The sequence below is a fragment of the Lepidochelys kempii genome, chromosome 1 (genome assembly GCF_965140265.1).
Source record: "Lepidochelys kempii isolate rLepKem1 chromosome 1, rLepKem1.hap2, whole genome shotgun sequence".
Taxonomy (NCBI): domain Eukaryota; kingdom Metazoa; phylum Chordata; order Testudines; family Cheloniidae; genus Lepidochelys; species Lepidochelys kempii.
In genome coordinates this window covers 86,953,145-86,968,824 of record NC_133256.1, presented here as the reverse complement: position 1 = coordinate 86,968,824, position 15,680 = coordinate 86,953,145, and positions in this window count along the sequence as shown.

The window sequence follows — 15,680 nt, the reverse complement described above, 5'->3', positions numbered from 1 at the left end:
CCTTCACCCTCACTGAAAGGCTCCTGACCTCAGGCCCTTAAAGAGACAATAATGGTATTTCCTCTCTAACACTTTTTATTCCTGAGACTGCTTCCTCTCCTCCAACATCTTCCAGGTCCAGATAATTATTTCTCTAGAGTGTCCTTCCACCTTGTGTGGAGTTTTCAAAAGCTGCAATGCAACTTGGGACTCTGAGCACAAATCCAACTGAATGTCAATGGGATTTATGCACTGAAGTCATGGGAGGAGAGGTTTGTGGGAGAGATGTTGAAAATCTCCTTCACCACGCCCCTCTCCCTTTGTCAGTTTTATATAAGCAGCCTTTCAGAGAAAATCAACTTGCGTATTCATGTCCACCAGTTCTCATTTTCAGTAAGCAGTTTGTGATAGCACAAGCTCCGATCCATTTGAAATTACAATTGACAGAAACAATTCCTGCAGGGAAAATAGGAAAGTTAAAACTACCCATCAAGTTGAACTGAAGTTTCTCTCTTCCCCGTCCCCGTGCTTAAAATATAGTGTCTACATAAGATTGTTCTGGTTTGTATACACTTAAACATAGACATTTGTACAGAGAGATTAACTAATTCAGGAGATTCCAGTATGTTCATACTCAGAATTTTCTAGTACAGAAGGCATTTCAAATATGTAGAAAAGGCTGATGTTACCTTTAGGTTTCCATTCTTCAGAGTCTAACTTATTTATTCTTCTCGCTGATAAGCAGAATCTCTAAATTTCACACCATATGTTTGCAGTTCTGGAAACCACTGCAGCATTTGATTTCCAAAATGGAATCATTCCCATTCACCAGGGAAATACCATTCATCAATTTCATCATAAAATGAAAATTGGTTCTGTGGTTAAGAAACAATGGGTGAAATCTGTAATAAAGCAGGGTCAGAATGAAGAGTGGAGAAGCCAAGAATTCCAGATGGAGAGATTTCTTTAACATCACAGAAGCAAGTGCCGATGTAATCCATGCCTGCTTGGTGGGGTGCTCTGTCCCCCTCTGGTGACACCTGGACCTTCTGGAGATTGATGAGTCTGCTACAGCCTTATTTAAGAGCTCTGTGGCTTTTACCTCATGCAGTAGAGACTCATACACTACGTTTCAGCAGTCCCAGGTTCAATCCTGCCCACTGACAACTGGGGTCTGTTGGTTTGACACGGTACTTTGTGCTAAGAATAACTAGAAATAAGAGTTAGAAAGTTATGGGCTCAGTCATGCTTTATAGATGTTGGTCCTTTGGGCTGTCTCGTTGCCAGGGGAAGCACAATCCCTAGGAATGCACGAACTGATGTTGTGCCCAGGTGATGTGTGTGTATTTTGTGCCCTTTCTCAACTTGCATACGAAGAAGCTGGGCACTACCTAGTTCTGTGTATTTTCTATGCCCTATATTAGTGCATAGTGTGTAATTATGGATTAAATCAGATTGGTGAGTTGTGTTTTTTAGTGTTGTGTGTGTGTTTATTTGGAAGCTATATGGTGGAGAAAAGTGAACAATAAGGAAGTTTGCTGATAATCAGTTACCTCCTCTTGCAGAGCTGAATTAACTATGCCAGTGGGAGAAGCTTTCCCGTTGGCATAGAAGCATCTTCACTTAAGTGCTACTACAGCAAAGCTGCACCAATACAGCATTTTCAGTATAGATCTGCCCCCAGCTTCCCCGCACAAGCGCATTCATAAAGGTATTAGTCCCCCTCTTCCATTGGGCCATAAGAGGCTATAATGTGAGACACAAAGCATCCCTGAGTTCTGCTGCTTGGTTGCAACCAGCTCCCACAGAGGTAAATGCACTTGCTGGCTTAGGGTACTGTTATTGTTTCATAAGCCATGGTGAAAGGTGGTACATTGAGTCCCCCAGGATAACAGTGGGGCAGTAACACTGTTTATGTCAATGCCATTTGGTGGGATAATATCTCCGCCTGTCCACAAATGTAGACTCCTGAGTGGCAAAAAACTCTGTCGTGAACTTTTCCTGTATAGCCGACATTGACATTCATAAATCTGCCTCTGAGATCCACTAGTGCCTGAATAACAATGGAGTAGTACTGTGACACTCTGCACACCAAAGCACCCCATATTTACCATGGTGATGTAATTATGACATGTTTTGCCTAGTGAGATATCATTCTAAAAGTCTTGATCTGCTAAACATTAATATCTTGGTGGATTGTATGTGCTATCATCATATGTGAAGGTATGAAATTTGGTATGAAGGTATGAAGGTGTGAGATACTAACGTGTGATATGAGTGTGGAAACCCAAAACCAGCCTTTCAGGTACAACAATGGAGTGGCCAGACAGTGTTAATTGCTGTCATCAACACCCATCAAGGGAAGAATCCACTAACACAGGAAGTCTGTATAAGGAAGCTTCCTCGAAGGGAGCATGGAGACAATGGAGAATGTTTGGCCAATTGGGGTGGACCCCTCACATCACATGAATAGACTTTACAGCAAGCTGGAAGAAACTATAAAAGATGGGGAGTGACATCGTCACTTGTCTTCACTCTCCCACAACTCAACACCTGAAAGAACCTCTGCAAGAAAAAGGACTTTGAACAGAGAAGGGGAACCCAGGCTGCAAAGCAGATGCAGCCCATGCCTCAAGAATCTGTGTGCCTGCTTGTATCATCAGTCAGAGTGAGATATTTCTGATTCAAATCCTATCTAATTTGTAAATGTCTTAGATTGTGATTTTGTTTGATTTCCTAGGTAACCTGCTTTGATCTGTTTGTGATCCCTTATAGTCACTTAAAATCTATCCTTCTGTAGTTAATAAACATGTTTCATGTTTTATGTTAACCAGTGTGTTTTTCAGTAAAGTGTTAGGGAATCTTAGCTCTATTAACATATCTTCCCCCACATAGATGGGGGAGCACTCATTAATGAACTTGAACTGCACAGATCTCTGTGCGGTACAAGATGGTATAATTCTGGATTTATACTCCAGTAAGGGTGCAAGGCTGGGGAGCTGGGAAATTGGCTGGTGCCTCCATTTTTGGTCCATGAGTGGCTTAGGTAAAGCACTCAGGTAACTCAGGTGGAGCCGTCTGTTGTCATGTTGGGTGATAACAGGGTCCGGAGAGGCTGGCTGTTTGTCACCAGCAGAGTAGGGGGAGAGGCCAACCCAACTGAATAGTCAGGGGGCACTGTGGTTCCAACAACTTAAACACTTCACCCTGGGGGTACATCCCTTCACAAGTACCCTTTGCAGTTTATGTACTTATGTGCTCATTGAGGAAAGCAAACTATGGTCCTATAAATCCTGTCAATATCTCTGGCCATTTGAAAACTCCATTCTCCACAAACCAGCAATTATCTCTAGAATATCTAATGCCCACCACCTTGGGGTAAACCACAAGCCTGACTGCACAGAAAACTCCACCACCACTTTACCCACAATCAACTTTCCAACCCCAAACTGGTTGGCAATGGACCTGTAGCAGTTTGGGATAGACAGCTTCCAGACACTCATAGCAACAAGCTTCTGGACTAGCAAGGGTGACCTTAGATGTGTCTCTTTATACTTGAGGGTGCAAGCTGCTCACAACGCTCCAGAAACATGGCTTTCTTCATGAGAAAGTTCTGGACCTACTGCTGGTCATTCCAGGTCTGCATGATGATATGGTCCCACCAGTCTGTGTGTGTGGCTCTGCAGCAAAAGCGGTGGTGTACGTAGGAGGCATCAGCATTTAGGCCACTTACATTGAGCAGCATCTTCCACGCAAGTCTGCAATGCCAGGGTACTCCTCCTCCTCTGCATGCTCCTGCAGTTCCATCATGAAATCCATAAGGTACCTTTGGTGGGACAGAAAATACCATCACCATGTCCATCAGTGCCTCACAGATTCTCTGCCATCTTCCTGATGCAGGAGTGAAAGCACAAGCAGGAGAAATTTGCCAAAAGATGCCTCCTCCATGTTGATGGCTCTGGTAGCTGGGACTACATAGACCAAAATGACTGCTTGGTAGGCTGTGTTGGTGGGTTGTTTGAACTTCTTGTAATATGCAAAGCAGTCAGTCAAATTTTCCTGCAGTGCACCATGGTCCTAGGGCTACAGAGCCACATTTCGGAGGGGAAGGAGGGGGCACTAAAGACTCGGGGATATGATCACTTTTACTTGGGTTTTCTCATTGCAGTGCAGATGCCAGAGCCCTTAGGTTAAAGCACAGGTTAGAAAAGTCTTAATGTAGGGTTAAAATACAATATAGATGCTCAAGTCCTGTGTTCCATAACACAGGTAGGCTGACTCAAGTCCTACTAACCCTGGGCTTCCATTGCAGTGTAGACATACACACAGTGACCTCTAAGTGATCCTCGGAGTGGCAAGTATCCAGTTCAGCAGCTACCAAGTATTGGGCCCTTTGTGATCTGGGCAGAAATTATCAGGTGTTTTCCTCCCAATGCAGGACCAAAATCTGAGAGATTGTCTAGTGAACCTCTCATTCATTAACAAGTTACATTCTTGTGATAACTACACCATAGCCAAACTATATCTCCCATGATGAACCATAGTGGATCATGAATGATGGGTCCAGGGACCCTGTCCCATAGGTAAAATGGGCATGAAGCACCTGAACTACAACATCTATGAGTCACCATCACAGCTCAGGCAGATGCAGAATAATGTTGAACAGAACCAAAACAAAAACATTCTGATTAGGTTTTCCTAAATGAAAACTGAAAAAATTCAGCAAAATTGATGTATTTTTAGAAAAAATAGCTTTATTTGAAAATACATTGATTGAAAATAACAAAAAACAATCATAGAAAGAAATAATAGGAAAAGCTGTAATGCATTTTTAGCTTCCTTTAAATGCAACTGAACAGCTAGGAACAAGACACAATGAACACTGTATGACCAACTAGCTCTCCATGGATCACACACCTTTCCACAGACCACAGATTGATAACCACAGCTAGAGCAATCAGGCACAGTAAATGATATCCAGAGGACACTGGTGATCAGGAACAGGGACTAGGTCAATAAGACTGTTTGAGAGCAGCAGGATATGAACTGCATAGGAAGGGTAGTTGATTTTTAGTATCACCAAATGGCATTTAAATGTTTTCAGATTCCAAGCTCCACAAATTCTACTATTTCAGGTTTGAAAGTCCTATTATTTTAGCTATTTTCTCCAATCTATATATTATTTAATGTAAATATCCATGATCCAAAGTATATATTAGCAATGTATTTATTCTATTTTAGAAAGCAGTACAAAAAAGTTATTATGAAAATATTTCAATAAATAAATAAAAGATTTAAAACAAAACAAAACCCATTTTAAACATTTCTTTTGGGTCCTGGGCAGACTTTTCAATTAAGAATTAGAATATTGACATACTGGTGAAATGTATGAAGGGTAGGTCAGGTTGAATCAGCAGCTTGAACAGTGGCGGAGGTCACTGAGCCAAAAGCAGCTTAGGGTATATTTTGATAGCCATTTAGAAATGCTGGAAAGTTTTGTAGTCTGTCAGCCCCCAAAACAGAAACTACATAGCAGGGGACATGGACCATCAAATTGAAGAGATAAATTGAAGAGATACGTGGCCTCCAACACAACCATAGGAAAGAGTCCAAAATACCAGAGGTGGAGCCAAGCCCAGCTGAGTAAGACCTACTGGAATTTTTGCTATTGACTTCAGCGGGACCAGGATTTCAGCCTAATACTTAAGCTCCTTTTAAACCAGGTATGACATCAAGGGGCATCTTGAGCAGTACTGGGTTTACAATGGCTCCAGTGGCCCAGACTCAGAAGGAGCCCTGGTGCTCATACTGTGGTCCTTCCCCTGCACTCCACCCTCACTTCATAGAATCATAGAATATCAGAGTTGGAAGGGACCTCAGGAGATCATCTAGTCCAACCCCCTGCTCAAAGCAGGCGCAATTCCATTTTTTTTTTTGCCCCAGATCCCTAAATGGCCCCCTCAAGGATTGAACTCACAACCCTGGGTTTAGCAGGCCAATGCTCAAACCACTGAGCTATCCCTCCCCCCTAGTGGGTGGGGCCTTTGGGGGAAGAGGACAAACTGGGGTGGGGCTTCAGGGTGAAGTGTTGGCGGAGCAGGGGGGACAAGGCCATGGTCCAGGCATTGGGGCCCACAAAATGTTAATCAAGCCCTGATTTTGAGTATGGTGACAAAGTTCCTCCTCTGCCTTGGTGGGTCCTGCGCTTATTGGCAGATTTGCTTGCCTCAGAAATTCACGGCAGCCCTCAGTTTGGCCTCTTTTGCTAGTGGCTCAAACCTGCTGTTCACTCAGCTAACCTCATCACTGGCTAGGATGGGGAAAAGGAAGGAGAACAATCCCTGCAGTCTCTGCTGGTCCACCTAGTGGGTCAGGTTCACGCCAGGGACCTTCTCCTCTGGTGGGACCCACAGTCCAGGTCAACTCCTCCTGTATCCAATAGGGAGTTGGGGATATGGGGGGAACCCAGGCCTGCCCTCTACTCCGGGTTCCAGCCCAGGGCCCTGTGGATCACAGCTGTCTACAGTGTTTTGTGTAACAGCTGTGTGACAGCTACAACTCTCTGGGCTACTTCCCCATGGCCTCCTCCCAACACCTTCTGTATCCTCACCACAGGATCTTCCTCCTGATGCCAGATAGCATTTGTACTCCTCAGTCCTCCAGCAGCATGCCCTCTCACTCTCAGCTCCTTGCACGCCCCTCACTAACGGAAGTGAGGTCCTTTTTAAACCAGGTGCCCTGATTAGCCTGCCTGTCTTAACTGATTCTAGCAGCTTCTTAATTGGCTCCAGGTGTCCTAATTAGCCTGTCTTAATTGGTTCCAGCAAGTTTCTGATTGTTCTGGAACTGCCCCTGTTACGTTACCCAGGGAAAAGCGACCTGCTTAACCTGGGGCTAATATATCTGTGTTCTATCACTCTCCAGTAGCCATCTGGCCCAACCCTGTTACAGTACCTAACCCACAGAGTCCTGAGATACTAGTCTAGCCCTTTTCCATTCCAGTGGATAGGCCATGAGGGGCATGGTGAGAAATTATTCCTCAGGTACAGCTTAGAGCCTCAAGTGAGATCAATCCCCATTGTGTTAGGCACTGTAAAAATACACAGTAAGAAACAAGCCCTGATTTCAGGAGTTTACAGTCCAAATAAACAACATCGGCCTTGATGTCAGTTGGTGCCTCCAGGAAATACTGTAATACAAATATTATTGTTAAAAGGTGGGAGAAGAAACAGAGGCACAGAGTAGTTGAGGTACCTTGCCCAACATCACAGCAGGTTAGCCGCAGAGTCAAAGACAAAACCCATGTTTAACTATCAAACCACTGTCCTTTGCTGGATTTCAAAGTATGCTGTAATTAGCCAGTAAGGTATTTGCATCCTTTCTTTTGTGTCAGCATATACATAATCCTCTTTTATGTCTATATGTGTTGTAGGAGAGAGAAGGAGACATACATAGGAAGAAGAAGCAACTATATGGTAGGTTAATAATTGGTTGAAAAACCATTCCCAGAAAGTAGTTATTAGTGGTTCACAGTCTCGCTGGAAGGGCATAATGAGTGTAGTTCTGCAGGGATCAGTTCTGGATCCATTTCTCTCATATGTGCCAACTCAATGGATGATGGAGCACCCACGGGGAAAAAATGGTGGGTGCTTAGCACCCACTGGGAGACCCCCCTATCAGAATCTCTCCCTCCCTTCAGCACCTCCTGCCCACCAGAAAGCCCTGATGATCAGCACCTCCCCCTCACTCCCTATGCCTCCCACCCACCACAAACAACTGTTTTGAGGCATGCAGGAGTCTGCGGGGGTGGGGGGAGAGGAGTGAGGACGCAGTGTGCTTGGGGAGGTGGAGGGGGGGCGGGAAGAGGCAGGGCAGAGGCGGAGCAGGGACAGGAAGAGGTGGGGCAGGGATGAAGAGGGGGGTGGGATGGGGCTTTGGGGAAGGGGTGAAGTGGGGGCAGGGTCTGGGGAAGAGCCAGGAGGTGATCAACCCCCAGCAGTTTGAAATGTTGGCGACTGTGAGTTTTCTTCAATATCTTTATCAATGATTTAGATCAGTGATGGGCAATCTGCGGCCCATCAGGGTAATCTGCTGGCAAGCCACCAGACAGTTTGTTTACATTTGCATAGCTGCCCACAGCTCCCAGTGGCTGCAGTTTGCCATTCCTGGCCAATGGGAGCTGCGGGAAGTGGTGGCCACCATGTCCCTGTGGTCCGCACCACTTCCCGCAGATCCCATTGGCCGGGAACAGTGAACCACAGCCACTGGGTGCTGTGGGGAGCCATGAAAATGTAAACAAACTGTCTTGTGGCCTGCCAGCCGATTACCCTGATGGGTCATGTGCGGCCCACAGGCTGCAGATTGCCCACCATTGATTTAGATAATGGCATAGGGAGTATACTTATAATGTTTGTGGACAATACCAAGCTGGGAGGGGTTGCAAGTGCTTTGGAGGAAAGGTTTAAAATTCAAAATTATCTAGACAAACTGGAGAAATGGACTGAAGTAAATAGGATAAAATTCAATAAGGAGAAATGCAAAGAACTCCAATTAGGAAGGAACAATCAGTTGCACGCATGCAAAATGGGAAATGACTGCCTAGGAAGGAATACTGCAGAAAAGGATCTGGGGGTCATAGTGGACCAAAAGCTAAATATGAGTCAACAATGTAACACTACTGCAAGAAAAAGTGAACATCATTCTGAGATGTATTAGCAGGAGTGTTGTAAGCAAGACATGAGAAGTAATTCTTCCGCTCTACTCCATGCTGATTAGGCCTCAAGTGGAGTAGTGTGTCCAGTTCTGGGTGCTACATTTCAGAAAAGATGTGGACAAATTGGAGAGAGTCCAGAGAAGAGCAATACAAATTGTCAGCAAGTTAAAGAAGTATGGGCTGGATGAATGCACTATAAGGTGGATAGAAAGTTGGCTAGATTGTTGGGCTCAACGGATAGTGATCAATGGCTCCATGTCTAGTTGGCAGCCAGTGTCAAGTGGAGTGCCCCAGGGGTCGTTCCTGGAGCCGGTTTTGTTCAATATCTTCATAAATGATCTGGAGGATGGTGTGGATTGCACTCTCAGCAAATTTGTGGATGATACTAAACTGGGAGGAGTGGTAGATACGCTGGAGGGCAGGGATAGGATACAGAGGGACCTAGACAAATTGGAGGATTGGGCCAAAAGAAATCTGATGAGTTTCAATAAGGATAAGTGCAGGGTCCTGCACTTAGGACGGAAGAACCCAATGCACAGCTACAGACTAGGGACCGAATGGCTAGGCAGCAGTTCTGCGGAAAAGGACCTAGGGGTGACAGTGGACGAGAAGCTGGATATGAGTCAGCAGTGTGCCCTTGTTGCCAAGAAGGCCAATGGCATTTTGGGATGTATAAGTAGGGGCATAGCGAGCAGATCGAGGGACGTGATCGTCCCCCTCTATTTGACATTGGCGAGGCCTCATCTGGAGTACTGTGTCCAGTTTTGGGCCCCACACTACAAGAAGGATGTGGATAAATTGGAGAGAGTCCAGCGAAGGGCAACAAAAATGATTAGGGGTCTGGAACACATGAGTTATGAGGAGAGGCTGAGGGAACTGGAATTGTTTAGTCTGCGGAAGAGAAGAATGAGGGGGGATTTGATAGCTGCTTTCAACTACCTGAGAGGTAGTTCCAGAGAGGATGGTTCTAGACTATTCTCAGTGGTGGAAGAGGACAGGACAAGGAGTAATGGTCTCAAGTTGCAGCGGGGGAGGTTTAGGTTGGATATTAGGAAAAACTTTTTCACTAGGAGGGTGGTGAAACACTGGAATGCGTTGCCTAGGGAGGTGGTGAAATCTCCTTCCTTAGAAGTTTTTAAGGTCAGGCTTGACAAAGCCCTGTCTGCGATGATTTAATTGGGGATGGGTCCTGCTTTTGAGCAGGGGGTTGGACTAGATGACCTCCTGAGGTCCCTTCCAACCCTGATATTCTATGATTCTATTCTATGATTCTAAATAATTTAAGACCTAGAAAACATGACCTGTGAGGGAAGATTGAAAAATTTGGGTTTGTTTAGTCTGGAGAAGAGAAGACTGAGAGGAGACATGATAACAGTTTTCAAGTACATAAAAGGTTGTTACAAGGAGGAGGGAGAAAAATTGTTCTCCTTAACCTTTGAGGATAGGACAAGAAGCAATTGGCTTAAATTGCAGCAAGGGCAGTTTAGGTTGGACAATGAGGAAAAACTTCCTAACTGTCAGGGTGGTTAAGCACTCAAACAAATTGCCTAGGGAGATTGTGGAATCTCCATCACTGGAGATTTTTAAGACTAGGTTAGAAAAACACATGTCACGGATGGTCTAAATAATACCTAGTCCTGCCATGAATGCAGGGGACTGTAGAAGGTCAGAAGTTCTCAACCAGGAGTACACAGTTATCTTCCAAGGGGGTACATCAACTCACCTAGTTTTACAACAGGCTACATAAAAAGCACTAATGAAGTCAGTACAAACTAAAATTTCATACAGACAATGATTTGTTTACACTGCTCTTTATACTATACACTGAAATGTAAGTACAATATTTATATTCCAATTGATTTATTTTATACTTATATGGTAAAAATTAGAAAATAAGCAATTTTTCAGTAATAGTGTGTTGTGACACTTGTATTTTTATGTCTGATTTTGTAAGCAAGTAATTTTTAAGTGAGGTGAAACTTGGAGGTACACAAGACAAATGAGACTCCTGAAAAGGGTTCAGTAGTCTGGAGAGTTTGAGAGCCACTGTACTAGATGACATCTTGAGTTTCACTCCAGTCCTATGATTCTATTATTCTATATTAGGAACCTTTCAAGGACTAGAGGCTTATAGAGCCTCTTGCTCAGACCATCTGTCATGCTTTCCTGTGGGATCAAAATAGCTGAAAGAGTTTAGTGTACCAAAACAATTGTATCAAAAGTAAGGATGGCAGCTAGAATTGGGGTGGTTACAGTACATATTTGGCATTTAATGCACACAGAAACATGAGCTATGGTTCTAAACTACTGTGTATAGATTTTCATATTCAGAGGAAAGATACTAGCTAAAGATTACTGCACAGAAGGCTTTGGCTGTGAATTTTCAAAGCTATCTATGGGATTTGGAAGCCAAATTCCTATTAAAATGAATGAGAATTAGGTTTCAGAAAAATGCCCCAAGGATTTTGAAAAGCCCAGCCTTTATGGCTTAGTATCTAGCTAACGATTATGATCCCTACATAAAGGGCCTGATTTAACATGATATTTCCATAACTCAATAGTTATACCAGCCATACAACAGATGAAATGTAAATCAAGCCCAAAGAGCTCTGTCTTTATGTACACAGAGAAGCTGCTACCAAAATTGTCAGTACATAAATTTTAATATGCCACTGGCTGTCGATTAACAGTGAAGCCATAGATCCTTATGGGGAAAAAAATAAGAAGCTTATCTCTATGCATAAGGTACCATTAGTATTAGATAAAAAATTTCCATCAAAGTGATTTTTTTAGAGAAAAATACCTTTTTATTTTAATTAAAATTGATATTTTTGCAGAAAGTATCTGTTTTCATCACATTTCTGGGTTTTTTTGAAAAAGCCTGAAAAAATTAAAAGAAAAATTTCAAGAAAATGAAAACAAATACTTTGTAATTTTCACAAGAAAAAAAGTCCTTAATGAGATCTAATGTTTATAATTTAACATTGAAATAAATGTCTATAAAAGATGAATTTTAATTCTGTAGATCTTTACTGTAATGCTTAACCAAAAAGAAAACCATACTGCTAACTTTTAAGAGAAGCCATTTATTTTTCAAGAACTTGCCCCTTTCTACCTGGTTCAATCTGGGTCTCTACAATATTGTTTTCAAACGCATTAAAGAAATGAATAATATATGAAACTGCACTAAAGCATAACATTTCAAATTTAAGAAATGCAAATATCCTTTTGACACATCAGCATCTTTATTCAGGTTTGTTGGCTTTTAGCCACAGCTCTCATACTTTCGTAATCCAAAAGAGTGGTTATCTGCACATTCTGTATTATTTCTCTCCTCCTTTATAACAAGGAGTCCGGTGGCACCTTAGAGACAAACAGATTTATTTGGGCATAAGCTTTTGTAGGAAAAAAAACACTTCTTCAGATGCATGGAGTGAAAATTACAGATGCAGGCATTATATACTGACACATGAAGAGAAGAGAGTTACCTTACAAGTGGAGAACCAGTGTTGACAGGGCCAATTCAATCAGGGTGAATGTTGTCCACTCCCAATAATTGATTAGGAGGTGTCAATTCCAGGAGAGGCAAAGCTGCTTTTGTAGTAAACCAGCCACTCCCAGTCCCTATTCAAGTCCAAATTAATGGTGTTAAATTTGCAAATGAATTTTAGTTCTGCAGTTTCTCTTTGAAGTCTGCAAAAAGAAAAGGAGTACTTGTGGCACCTTAGAGACTAACAGATTTATTTGAGCATAAGCTTTCTTGAGCTACAGCTCACTTCATCGGATGCATCACGAAAGCTTATGCTCAAATACATTTGTTAATCTCTAAGGTGCCACAAGTACTGCTTTTCTTTTTGCGGATACAAACTAACACGGCTGCTACTCTGAAATCTTTGAAGTCTGTTTCTGAAGGTTTTTTGTTCAAGTATGGCTACTTTTAAATCTGTTATAGAATGTCCAGGAAGATTGAAGTGTTCTCCTACTGGGTTTTGTATGTTACCATTCCTGATGTCCGATTTGTGTCCATTTATTCTTTTACGTAGAGACTGTCCGGTTTGGCCAATGTAGATGGCAGAGGGGCATTGCTGGCACATGATGGCATATATAACATTAGTAGATGTGCAAATGAATATATGTCTCCTCATATATTTCCTTCAACTTCATACATGGGTAGTTTACAGGTTTGTTAATTCTACCAGCCATCACCCTGAATTTCCCTTCCATGCCCCTCATTATTAATAATTAGCAGATGAACATGCCCAGATGTTCAAAATCTTTCTAAAATTAGGTCTACACTGCAGAGCCTATACTGGCATAGCTATGTCAGCATAGTTATGCTGGCATAGTCCTCTAGCCTAGAGGCAGTGTACACCAACAGAAGGAGATTTTCTGGAAAACCACCTCCACACATGGTGTTAGATATGCTGGTATAGCTGCATCTAAACTGGGTTTTCTTATTGGCATAGCTATGTCACTGAGGGTACTGTTTTTTTCACACTTGTGACCAAAACACCTATGCCAATATAAATTTTAAGTGTAGACCAAGCCTACAATATATCATCAATTCCATGAAACAGTAACCACTCAGCTTTTATGGAGAACTTCATCATTACCTTTATTGTTGTCAAAAGAGCTGCACCAACATTAGGTTTTTTGTTTTGTTTATTATTTACAATGCTTCTATATATGGCAAGGAATATTTTTTTCTTGTATACATATCTCAATATTATCTCAATAAAAAAATATTCCTTGGCAAATCACCGACACATTAGCAGTCCTATGTAGGACTTGATCATGCAACTGGACCCACGGATATCACCCCTTTCTGTTCCTATACAATTTACACCAGTTGAGAATCCTCACACATTTTGGTGTGAAGAAAAATTACAAACAAGTAGCTCCACTTCTGTTAGAGGGCCCACCAAATATCAATTAATTATTTATTCTTTGATATGCAGCTGTGAGATTATCAAAAGCTGGCTAATTTTTTTTTGTGGGATTCAATTCAATAAGCATCTAACACCAGATATTAAAAATGTAAAAATAAGTGTGCATGATTGTATGGTGGATGAATTTACAGAGACAAGGCAGGTGAGGTAATATCTTTTATTGGACCAACTTCTATTGGTGAGACAGACAAGCTTCCGAGCTTACACAGAGCTCTTCTTCAGATCCGGTCTCTTTCACAAACACAAGTTGGTCCAATAAAAGATATTACCACACCTGCCTTGTCTCTCTAATATCCTGGGACCAAGAGGGCTACACAACACTACAAACTGTGGAGGAATTTACATCAGTGTCAGTTTACTGTAAAATCATATGTGATTTCCAGTAAATTCTTAAAGTGAGTTCCAAATCCACAGTTGCTTCAACAGGAGCTGCAGCTGTTTTAATCATTCTGGGAAGAGGTGATAATGCCAGTGCTTATCACTCAGTTACAAAGAAATTAACTCATTATGTTTTGCTATTTGCTTAAAGCCCAAACTTTCTGTGCACTATGATGGACTGTTACTTATCTGCTCCTTTTATTATATAATCTGCCAGTACTTGGACATTAAGGATTAATTCTATTAACATTCACTGACATTTTCGAATATAAAAATCAAATTGTTTTTAGACTCTTCTATCAAAATGTTATCCGTTCTCTCTTTATTTCTCAATTTCTTGGTGATATTGTCAGTGAAGTAATCAAAGATGAGTTGGTTTAGGACATAAAATAAAGCTATCATTTGGGGAAAGCTTCTTACTACTCAATACATACCAAGGGCTTATCTACATGAACAAGCAGGGCTTGTCTGCACTTGAAATGCTATAGTGGAGCGCAGCTGCGTCATTATAGCATTTCAGTGTAGGCACTATCTGCGCTGACTGGCAGGGATCTCCCACTGGTATAGGTAATACCCCTGCCCAAGAGGCAGTAGCTAAGTCAACAAAAGAATTATTTCTCTATACTAGAGGCTAGGTCAGTTTAACTACATTGCTCAGGGGTGTGGATTTTTCCCACCCCGGAGTGATGTAGCTGGGTCAACCTATTTTTTTAGCATAGATCAGACCTGTATCCTTGTCTATAGATTATGTATATTGATTACCTAAGAATTCCCAGTTATCACTTTGTGAGTTGCCAGCTTATTAATATATTTAGCAGAGTCACAAACACTCTAACTCAGTAAGGTAGATAGAAAGACTACTAAATGTACATCTGCATATCCATATACTCATACTATGCCTTGCAGAATGACCTGAAATGTTAGCCATTATCTTCCTCCTCACCGTCACCTTCCTCCTCATTGCCATTAGCCATCATTCTGGCCCCTTCCAAGGGCTAAATCTCTCTCTCTCCTACCCTTAGAGGGTTAGATGTAACTTTCATAATATGTTATGCGGACACCAATATATCTAATGCATATTCAGAAGGGGTTTTCCCCTTTTTCCTTATTGGTATTTCCTCGCCCTACTAATGTTGAGTAGGCTAACTTATATAGGTTAGTATATTGATACATGGAATTACAATTTCAGCTCATGATCATATTTGTCACATCTTTCTTAAGCGGATTTTTGGTTATTACTTCCACGTTCCTTGTGGTAACACTTACTGGAACATTCTACCTCCCACCATTGAGCAAGCTTTGCTTAGTTCCTAAAATCTAAAGGTAACCATTGATCTATGTCAAGGGTTACGGCCTACTTACGACACTTATGCTAGTTTATGTTTCAGCTAATGTCTTACAGGATATAGGATACTGTAGATTTCTTGCATTACAGCTGAATATAATGAAAACATCTAAATATAACGAAGGCAAGGCAGTGAAAAAGGGCAAGCTAGCCCAATGGGCTACAGGCCTGAGTTTGCAGTAAGCTGGGGTGTGCTTGTAGCCCACACTAGTATGCCAGGGACTAACTGTGCATGTGGATCCTGCTGTCATACATTAACAGTTTATAAATACACTTTGATCTAGTCCTCTTTGAAATGGGATTAGATCAAAGCATG